A 12366-nucleotide genomic window follows, 5' to 3' on the forward strand; every position below is an offset into this window, starting at 1 on the left:
GGGTTTTCAATCCATCTACTTTATCTCATATATCAATCTTAATGTAATCCCAGCTCACCTCTTTGTCCTGTATTCACGAAGAGAATTTTCATAAAAGTGTCTCATTCTCTTTTAAAAATAGTGTTTTTCAGTGATACGAGTATCATTCTCTTTCAAAAATAGTGTTTCTCTGTGATAGGAGTATCTCTTGAATATATATTTATGAAATAAGAATCTAATGCTTAGAACCAACTCAAATAATGATATCCAATCTATCAACACGGGTATATATGTATAAAAAGGTCATCCCGAAGATCAACTTAACATGTCCATAATTCATGACCGTCAACTCCAATTAGGTACCATCAGAATAAATATACATGTAAGACATCATCATTATCATATCAACCCTTATCTCGTGTATTTTTATCATAATAGAAGTCAGTACTTAAACAAGGCCTACATTAGAAAAATATGTCCCGCATAGCCATCATATCTAGAACAAAGGTATTTAAATACACAAATTAGGCCTGTGATATCAAATAAAGACCCCACACAACAAACATACATTATCAGATATCACAACTCAACAACAACAGAAAATAAGCACCCACGCGGGCAGACAATAATAAAATACTCTCAAAATATATAGCCCGTAGCCATTTTTCCCAATACATAGCATGCGTTACTTAAGTATTAACTACCCAACTCAATTCGAAAAAAAGTTAATCCATAAACTACCTCGAAATAATGAAATTCCGGTGTAAAGTGCTACAACACAGAGCCTTCCCCTTAGAACGGCCTCGGAATCAACTACAAGATTCAAATACAACATCTACATATTAAAGAAAGCTAATGATACCTATACTGTCCTTCGGGTCGAGTCGAAAACAAGTTTGAAAATGAGTTCAAAATTAAAAAAGGTAAAACTGAAATTTTATTTTAGATACACATTCCACAAGGTAATAGGAGTCTACAAGAGAAAATCTATGCAAAAATGGGTCAAAAGCAAGGTCCAAATTTTAAAGAAAAAACTTTTTAAACTTTATCGGTCAAAACTGCAATTTTTTCTTTTGAAATCATGATTTAAAGGGGGTTTTTATGATATAATTAATGAAAAATAATGAGAACGGTTTGTGCACTTCACTTAAGCAGTTTGTGCATTGCTAAGGCGCCATATGCTAAAGTGACGAATAGGTCGCTTAAGCAGTTGCACCCATTGTACTATATCAGCAACTTGGCAAAAAGTCAAGTTTTCGACCGCACCCTCGAAATTCATTTGTGAATGTAAATGTACTATGCTACTAGGCTGATTTTAACATTCAAGACGCAATAGTGATATCATATTTTCATAAAAAGTTTGTTTTAAAAAAATTAACCTTTGGGACCCTCTTTTCACTATTTTCAAATCAAAGGTTGAAATGAGACATAAAAATCTTGAATCTGAACCGACCCAGCTACTAACCCAAATTTGACATTTTGGATCTACTGGCATAGTCTGTTTTGCCATCTGACACTTACAAAAATAAATATTGACCAAAGTCAACTATATGATTTTTCAAGCATCTAAAAACCACAAACTCTCTCAAATTGAACGTGATTGCACCGAAAACTGTATCAATCGTCTTTAAACCTCAAAATCAACATATAGCAACTACGGAGAATGGTAAAATAATTAAAACACAGAAATAGAAAATTCACAAATTTAGGTCATTATAATTTTCACCAAAAATCATCTCATAATTTTTAATCTCCCACTCACCATTGCAGTCACGATGCAAAAATCCAAGGGTCATGATGGCACTTGTTGCGAAAAACTTGACAAATAAGCTCATCACATAAACTGATACAAAAAAAAAAGAAATTAAAATTCAAAACCCAAGGCAAGGCTCCTAGGACGAAGCCGAACCATAATCAATATAATAAAAGCGGAAAGAGGCATAAATAATAATGTCATAATTCCCAAAACCTAGTGTCATAGTATAAGAACTACTAATACAACTCAAGAAAATACAATACATAGGAATAACCCTGTCTCCGAATAGTAATAAAGACATAGTCTAATAAGAAGAAGTACTAGTAGACTCCGAACACATGAATCCATCACTACCTCATAAAGCTCCAAATATTGCCTGAATCAACCAACGTGGGGCATACCCAAACTAGGATCTGCACCGAAAGGGCACAATAAGAGTGAGTACAATCCACTTAAACTTAGTAGGTATCATAGGTTGATTGAGAAAAGTTGATAATAATGCATACAAAATACACACTAAGGGCACGTTACCTGTAATCAGAAAATGTCCTACAACGGTAGCCCACACTGCTTGCACCAACTATTCTACAATACTCACATACATTTCAACAAATACCAGAAAGGACCACAAGTATACATTATATCATATACAAAAAAAGTACAAAAAGGACAACATATACAAGAACATTAAGTACAAGTAAAGGTAGATATAACAAATGGGTAGGTAACAAGTCAAGGAAAAACTATAATAACATCTCAAGCACGATAAAGTAAATACAATGAAAATAATAAAGATGATGATAATGATTATGATGATGATGATTTAATGCAAGAGTTCATCGAAAAACCATCGAGACTGTCACACAGCCTCCACATACACTACGGAGTTGAAGCTTCCCGACCTAGGACCCATGGGGGGTTCGACAACCCGAATACAATCCATATCCATATATCTTCCTCGACATATTCCTTGAGGAGAGTTTTATCTGATGTCATATTTTTTGTCAGAACAAGCCAGTATTTCTAAGTATTTCCACGGTGGTGCCAAATGTTTCATTAATGTACATGATATGAGGATGCAATTCTCACAACCAACCATAATGAGTATTTCAATATCCAACCAATATACCAATCAGGTAAGACATCCACTCAATATTTCCAACCATCCATGAAAACCAACATGATTCATATGCTAATAGAGTATGAACACATTACAATACATAATTGGTGCCATAATAAGCTTTTCGTCAAATAAGATACAATTATTTTCATACATATAGGCTATCAAACTCCACTAAGGCCAAATGCTACTCTTACTAACCACCAAAATCCATCACACAAGAGCGGAGCATATCTTTCAAAGCCTGGATAGTCTAATTTGATGGACCATAAGTTTGGGGGTGAAATATGGTGCTAAGATTAGCCCGAGTACCCAACTCATCCTGAAAAGCCTTCCAAAAGTGAGATGTGAACACAAAACCTCAATTTGAAATGATAGATACTGGCAATCCATGAAGACGCAAAATCTCACGAATGTAGATATAGGCCAGCCTCACAGCTCTATAAGAAATCTGGACCAGAATGAAATGAGCAGACTTGGTCAATCGACCCACGATGACCAAACACTATCAGAACCATGTGAAGTACAAGGTTAGCCGGTCACAAAGTCTATAGTGATCCATTCCCACTTTCACTTAGGAGTGGGTAACCTCTGAAGCAATTCAACAGTGCTTAAATGCTCGGCTTTCACCTACTGGCAACATAGGAAACGAGCCACAAAGTTCACTACATCCTTCCTCATACCGCCCCACCAGTAATGCTGTCTCAAGTCATGATACATCTTATTCACTCTCAGATGGATGGAATCCCTGGAACAATAGGTCTTATCTAAAATCAATCTAATTTATTCACCCTTTCTCGACATGCAATCTCGATCCAATCCTTAAAACCCCATCTGAATCAAGTGAGGCTTTCTTACCCTCACCACTCAATACCTTATCCAAAGTCAACCTTAATCTAATATTATCAAATGGATAACCTCAAACCCTCTCCATAGAAAAAAACCTAGACTTCACAAATTCCAAAACACACCAGGTGTCAAAATAGCAAGCCTAACCATCTGGTTAGCTAAAGAATAAATCTCTTAGTTGAAGCGCCTCTCCCGGGTCAAAAGATGTGCCAAGCTGCCCATGCTAGTTGTCTTTCAGCTCAAAGCATCTACAACCATATTAGCCTTGCCTAGATGATAGAGAATAGACAAGTTATAATCCTTAAGTAACTCAAGCCAACGGGCTATCTCAAATTAAGATCTTACTAGGTGAAGAAGTACTGAAGGCTGCGATGATCTAATAAGATCTCAAAATGGACTCCATACAAGTAGTGCCTCCACAACTTCAAAGCAAAAACAATCGCGCATAACTCCAAATCATGGGTAGAGTAATTATTCTTATGGGGATTCAACTGACGAGAAGCATATGCAAATACCTTGCCCTCCTACATCAACACAACACCTAACCCAATAACTGAAGCATCACAAAAGATAGTGAAACCCATGCCCTACTAGGTCAAAGTCATGATATGAGTTGAGGTCAACAAATCCTGAAGCTTTTGGAAGCTTATCTCACAAGCATCAGAAAATGGAAATAAAAACTTCTTCTGAGTTAACTTGGTCACTAAAGCTGTAATAGATGAATAACCCTCAACAAAATCGAAATAATAACCTGCCAAGCCAATAAAATTCCAAATCTCAGTGGGTGAAGTAGTACTATCCCAGTTACGAACTGCTAAAATCTTGGTTGGATCAACCATAATACCCTCCTTAGTCACCACATTACCCAAGAAAGAAATAGACTCTAACAAAAACTAACACTTCGAGAACTTGGCATACAACTTCCCATCCCTTAATCTCTGAATCAGTCTGCAAATGCTCCTCATAATCAGCCTTACTCTTGGAATAAACAAAGATATTATCTATAAATACAATAACAAATGAGTCGAGATACAGTCGAAATACCCAATTCATCAACTCCATGAACGTAGTTGGGACATGACCAAGAACTCATAATGACCATATCAAGTTTGAAAAGCTGTCTTTAGAATATCCAAAGCTCCAATCCTCAATTGGTGATACCCGGATCTGAAATCAATCTTCAAAAATACCACAACACCCTAAACTTAATCGAATAAATAATTAATATGAGAAAGAGAATACTTATTCTTAATTTTCACCTTGTTCAATGGATGATAATTGATACACATCTGTATAGATCTATTCTTTTTCCTCACAAATAAGACATGCATACCGTTGGTGATACACTAGGTTGGATAAATCCCTTATCCAACAACTTTTGCAACTGACCCTTTAATTTTTTCAACTTATTTGGGGCCATCCTAAAAGGAGAAATAGAAATAGGCCAGGTGCTCGTCTCAACATCAATGGTAAAATCAATATCAAGATTTGGAGGCATACTAGGCAAATCCATAGGGAACACATCTATAAACTCATAGACAATATGAAAAGAATCCAAAGAAGGAGGTAAAGCAGTACTCGTATCACAAATATAAGCAAAGTAAGACAAAAATCCTCTCTCAACTAATCGATGGGCTTGAACAAATAATATAACCCTCTTAGGACCTGAATGAAGTGCACCCCGCCAAGCTATCCTTGGCACACCTAGTGAAGCTAGAGTATCGGTCTTAGTATAACAATCTAGGACAATATGGTACGAAGCCAACTAATCCATACCTAAGATGATGCTGAAATCAACCATATCTAAGATAAGCAAATCTACCTAAGTCTCATGCCTAGAAAAAGTCATAATACAAGATTGGTACACCCAATCCACCACTAAAGAATCTCCTATTTGGGTAGATACATGAATAAGCATGGAAAGAGACATACTAACAAAATCAAAACCTGAAGCAAAATATGCTGACACATAGGAGAAAGTCAATCCCAGATCAAATAACATAGATACAGATCTTAAACAAATGAGGATGATACATGTGATCACAGCATCAGAAGTCTCTGCCTCTAGTCTGGTCGATATAGCATAGTATTTTTCCACAACCACTAACTGGTTGAGTCGCCCTATGACTACCACCACAGGCTCTACTATCTCTGCCTCTTGTACCTTTGGTAGAACCTCTATCTTACACTGCTAAAATAGAAGTATATCTGATCACTCGGTGGGGACAGTCCTTGGCCAAATGGCCAATCTTATCACACACAAAGCAACCTTTATGGCCCAACTTAACATAAGAAGTACCACTGGGCCCGAATGACTACCCTTAACTGCTGAACCCCAGAATTAGTTATTTGAACCCGACAAGGCTTCCTACACTGGCCTACCATGATATCTATAAGAATATCTAAAATCTCTGCCTCGAGAAGTGTAATGTCTGCACTCACCAAAATGGCACACGTTCTTAACGCCTTCTTAAGATGCTTGAAGAATACCCTTAGTCATCTTAGCATGATACACTATGCTCTAAAAGGACGCTTAGTCAAGTTATAAGGCACAAAACTCTCCAAAAAGGCCTCGACAAATTGATCCTATGTCATCACAAGAGAATTAAGAGGTCTGTAGCTAACAAGTGGACTCCACCAATCTCTAGCATCATCTCTCAACTAATAAGTAGTATAAGTAACCCCACGCGACTTAAGCAAACCCAAATTATGCAACTTCTCTCGACAATGAATCAAGAACTCATAGGCACCCTCACCCACAACACCACTAAATCTAGGAGGACCCAAATGACTTTTGATCCTTAAAATACATCACTGTACTTACAACAAGAGGAGGCAGAGTGAATTTAGAAGGTTGAGATCATACCAGATAAGCTGACATACATAAAGGTTGAACTCCTAATCTCAAAATACCATACTCATTTATCGGTATTGAAGAAGGAGAAACACTTGGGGTTTGATGAGTACCAAGAGAAGAAGTAGGTGCAACTAGAGGATTCACACTCGAGACTAGAAGAACACCAAGCGCACCCAAAGGATCACCCTCCAAATAGGTTAACAAGTGAACCAATAACCCCTCTAAAATTGGGTAGAAAAACTTGGCAGAACTAAGGTAGGACCCATAACTCCAACATACTCAACATAAAGCTTATGGGAAAATGCCCTAGAGCTACTCCTAGAAGGGGTAGATCTATGTATCTGTCCACTACCTTTAGTCTATCCATGACTCATAACTCACCCTTCTAGACTGGCTTCTCTCCCTAGATAAAGGCTCTACATCTCTAACGCCACAAGACCAAGTCATTACTATCTCAACAAAATAGAGTAAAATCTGACTAACAACACAAGGTATGAAATAAATCCTCACTATAAGGAACAAAATAAGGTAAATTTCTAAAGACTATATACCGATCTATGAGACTCTATTAGACATCTCTTTATTACACTATTAAAACCAATTAACCTAGCTCTGATACGAATTTATCACAACCTAAAGATCCAAGGGTCGTGATGGTACTTGTTGCGGTGAACCTTGACAAGTAAGCCCATCACAACCTGATACAAAAGAGAAATTAACATTCAAATTCCAAGGTAAGGCTCCTCGGATGAACTCGAACCATAATTAATATAATAAAAGTGGAAAAAGGCATAAACAATAATGTCATGACTCCCAAAACCTAGTATCACAGTGTAAGAACTACTAATACAACTCAAGAAAACATAATACAAAGGAATGACCCTATCTATAAATAGTAATAAAGGCATAGTCTAATAAGATGAGGTAGTAGTAGACTCTGAATGCATGAAATTCATCTCTACCTCATAAAGCTTAAAATATCACTTGAATCAACCGCGGTGAAGAGTACTCAAACTAGGATCTTTACCAAAAGGGCATAGTAGGAACGAGTACAATCCATTTATACTCAGTAGGTATCATAGACTAACTGAGCAAATTAGATAATAAAGCATACAAAATACACACTAAGGGCACATCACTTACAATTAGAAAATATCCCATAATGGTAGCCTACACCGCTTGCACTAATAGTTCTATAATACTCACATATATTAAAACAAACACCATAAAGGACCACAAGTATATATTATACCATATACAAGCAAAGCACCAAAAAGACAATATATACAAAAACACCAAGTATATGTAAAGATAGATATAAAAAATGGACAGGTATCACGTCAAGGAAAAAATATGATCATATCTCAAGAGAAATAAAGTCAATACAATAAAAATAATGAGGATAAGGATGAAGATGATGTAATACATGAGGTCAACTTACAACCTCTGATATTGTCGCACAACCTTTATATACACCCACAGAGCTAAAGATTTCCAACATAGAGCTCATAGGTGGTTCGTCAACTTGTATAAAATCCATATCCATCCCTTGGGGAGAGTTTTATATGATGTCATATTTTCTATTAGAAAAATCTAGCATTTCTTAGTGTTTTTAATATTTCTGTGGTGGTACCAAATGTTTCATGAATGTACTATAAAACCCAGGGTTTTTGGCCCTTAGAAATTTCCTCTTGGTCTCAGAACAGTATACGACTAGGGAAAATAACTTATACACTGGGATACGAGTAGTATGGTTTAGTCGTATGCTAACTAGTGCTAGTTGGTGGGTTGGTTGGATTACTAGAATGAGTAAGATTTGTTTGGTATAAGTCATATCAGTGGATACAAACTATTTGGTTACTTCACTAAATCTTAGACTTAGTGACTTAGGTTGGATCTGATATGACTGGCTCACCATGAGCCATAAGTCAAGGTACGATTCATACCATGGACTCGTATAATGGGCAATGTTTAATCCTTTTTAGATTTTATTCTACTATGGGTACTAGTCATATACATGGATACGACATAGTTTGGGGTGAGTTGTACCTTGGACAGTGTTGGATCCAAGAGAGATGGCCTTGGTAACAAGTGGTGGGTACCACATGTAATAGAGAATACGACTGGTATGGATAGTTGTATCCCCCTAATTGGAATTTTATGCAGTTTAAGTGAGGGAAATCAAGATATTTCATCACTTAACCTAATAAGGCCCCATGACTATTAACTCACTTGGGAGGTTATTTGCCCTATTATTCTATTCATTAATAGTTAGAAAACATCTTTAATCCTAGCTAAAGTTCTTGGGCAAAGAAATCTAGAGTTTATCTTAAGGATTAATTTGGGGCTTATGTTGGCATTTTCTCTCCATTATCTACTCAATTAAGGCATGTACTCTTCCCTCATTTTTAGTTCCAACTAAAGGCATGGTTTTATACAATGTTTTCATGGTATGATTTATTGTATGGTTTTGGGGTTTTCAAAGATGTGTTGGGTTTTGGTTATAAATGCTTGGTTATGGTTTTCCCAAGTTTTAATTATACTTTTATATGATTTAATGGTGGTTTTGGATAATTATTTGCAAGGGAATGGTTACATGGTAATTGGTTTTTGGTTTTAGGAATATTATACTCCTAACATGTTTGATAAAATGTCTATGATAATTCTTTTACAATATTATTGGACTTTTAATGGAACTATTGCATAGAATGGTTTGGTAATGAAACTCTAAATGGTTTAAATGGTTTGGAATAGTTAAATTGAATGGTTTAGAGCTAATGGTTATGGTTAATTGAATATCCTTGTGGGGTAGAATGGAATCCCCCACGCAAACATGTTAATAAACATCCTTGTGGGGTATAATTCGATCCCCCAAGAAAATATAATGGAACAATTGCAGTTTACATGGGACTCCACCAAGTTAACTTGGTAAATTTGTACAGGGAATCCCTTTACCTTAAAAGGTTTGGATAAGTACAATACTTGCAAGTTATAGTCGGTATGATGATACCACTATTAATAGCGTTGGTTAATAGTAAATGGAATAATGGTTTGGTTGGTTGGAAATGGTTTTAATTAGGTAATAATGGAGAGGTATGATTGCTAACCGTGAAGGTAAAAGTTCAATGAATGAACACTAGAAACTCATAATTACCGACATGAGGGGTTGGTCATGGCAACCAAATATGATATTAGAGGTGCACAAGAATCCTCTAAGTACACTGTACATAGGTATCATGGAGAGCAAATGGTACTCGAGAATCCCCTACTCTTATGGTATCCCCGATTCATGAGGCTACATGCATCGGGGCTCATTCAGGGGGTTATGCTGGACCCATATAGCACATGGGTGGTTAAGGATAGTTAAGCTTCATATACCCAGGTTACTTATTTTAAATGCATGTTAAACCCAGTTTTCTTTCCCGGTATGGTTATATATACACGATTATATATATATATATACACACCTATGGTTTGTATGTATATGGTTGGTTTACTTGGTTTTACTAGATAGCATTTTATCCTTATCTTGAGTTTATTCTAGCGTTCACTCACTAACCCATCTTTGGCCGGTTGTATCCCCACGCGATGCAGGAACCGGTAGTTCTACTCCTCCTACATAGTGATTGGATTTTGGATCAACTTTTTTATTAAAGTGGTGAGATTCCATCTTTCTGAAAGGCTCCATTTCATATTATGAACATTTTTATATACTTTGGTTTATTTATGGATATTGGTTTTAGTTATGGTTGGGGGCATGTCCCAAAAGGATATTGGTTTTCTTTTGGTTAGAGGATTTTGTGGAATCACTATAGGTTGGTATAGGTAGGATCAGTATTGGTGTCAGTCTTAGTATTTGTATTGGTATTAGGGTTGATACCATGGACTAAAGTTCTCACTGTTCCATCCTCTTTTGTTTTGGGATTATATATAATTATTATGAAACTCATATGGTTATAGTTCTGGATTATAGTTTGGTTAGGTTATCGGTTGATTTGGGATGGTTGGACTCATTTAGGTCGGTCATGGATATAGACCTATCCCAGAGTCTTGGATTATGCAATAACGCTATCTTGTTATATGTTCAAAATTCATCCGACTCAGGGTATGTATTGGTTTGTATAGTTCCCCCAGTTGCTACTAGTCCTCCTCAAGGTGAGGTGACTAACGTGGAATTTTGCCAATCGATTCATGATATTGCTCAGTTAGTTACTGCTCAGGCTGAGCGGGATGCATCTGGTGTTTTATCTACTAAATCCACAAGGGTTTGTCAATTTATAAAGAAGAATACTCCTAATTTTATTGTTGTGAAGGTGGAAGAGGATACTTAGGCTTTCTTGGATAAAATAGAGAAAATATTCAGAGTGATATAGGCCACCGATATGGAAAGTGTAAACTTTGTAGCTTATCAGCTCAAAGATAATGTGTACTAATGGTACGAGGAGTGGGATAAGGATTGAGATGATGTTGAGGAGTTGTCCTTATGGGAGGCCTATTCTAATGTTTTTTTTGGATTGCTTCTTTCCTTAGGAGATAAGAGAAGTGAAAATGGAGGAGTTTGTGAATATTAAGCAGGGAAAGATGTCTATCAAGGAATATGCCTTAAAGTTTCATCCACTTTCAAGGTATTCCCTAAACTTGGTGTCAGATATGAGGACGAGGATGAGGAATTTCATTTCTAGGCTATCTTGAGATTTGATCCTTGAAAGTAAGACTACTTTGCTGATTAAGAATATAGATATTTAGATATTGGTGGTTCATATGCAATAGGTGGAGGATTAAACGAGAAAATAGGCAGAGTTAGTGAAAGGTAAAGTAAAAAGTTCAGTCATTCCAAATAAGGTGGTGGGCAATAGCAAGGTGGTCGAGAAGGAGGTAAGTGGCCAAAGAAAAAGTGGGGGAGTTCTGGAACATTCTCTTCAACTAGTGCTCCCTACTCGAAGTAGCCGGGTGATAGGCGTTAGTAGAGTAGCGATAACATTTGGGAACATGGTGACCAATCACAGGCGAGTGGGCACAATTAGCTTCTTCATGCCCTCCTTTTTTATTTTGTAGTTATTTTCATCGGGATATTTATAATGAAGGAAGGGACAGGTGTTTTAAATATGGTTATCCAGGTCATATACTCAAGAATTATCCTATTGGTAAGGGTGCTTTGGGAGAGGTCAAAGCTCTAATTGCTTCATTTTCTGCTACTGCACCTACTGGTGCTTCTTCGGCATCTGCTTCTATTTTTGATAGTAGCACAGGTCAGAATAGGTTATATGCTCTTGTATCACAATAGAGTCTAAGGCATCGCCTAATATCATTACTGGTATGTTACAACTCTTTCTGATAACGTATATTGCTTGCTTGATCTAGGGTCCACTCTTTCTTATGTGACCCCAAATATGGTTGTATGTTTAGGCTTTGATCCTGAGGTTATTTCTAATCCTTTTTCTATTTCTACCCCAATTGGTGACTCAGTTATTGCTAAGAGAGTCTATGGGGGGTTTGTGGTATCTGTTAGTAGTAGGAAAACTTTTGTGGATCTGTTCAAACTAAACATGGAATATTTTGATGTTATTTTGGGTACGGATTTGTTACACATCTATACATACTCAAAATTGAAAAATAAACACTAATACATCAACATCCGTCTGAAAAGCCTTTAAACTGTATGAACTATTGAGTTGATGGAACAGATCCCCATCTAACTCCGTTAACTGAAAATATAAACAAAATCTGATACAAAAATAGTAAACTGAGATTCGTTCTCAAAAGAAGACTCACTGCTACTGCTGCTGACTGGGCTGAACTGCTAAA

The sequence above is a fragment of the Capsicum annuum genome, chromosome 12 (assembly GCF_002878395.1).
Source record: "Capsicum annuum cultivar UCD-10X-F1 chromosome 12, UCD10Xv1.1, whole genome shotgun sequence".
Taxonomy (NCBI): domain Eukaryota; kingdom Viridiplantae; phylum Streptophyta; class Magnoliopsida; order Solanales; family Solanaceae; genus Capsicum; species Capsicum annuum.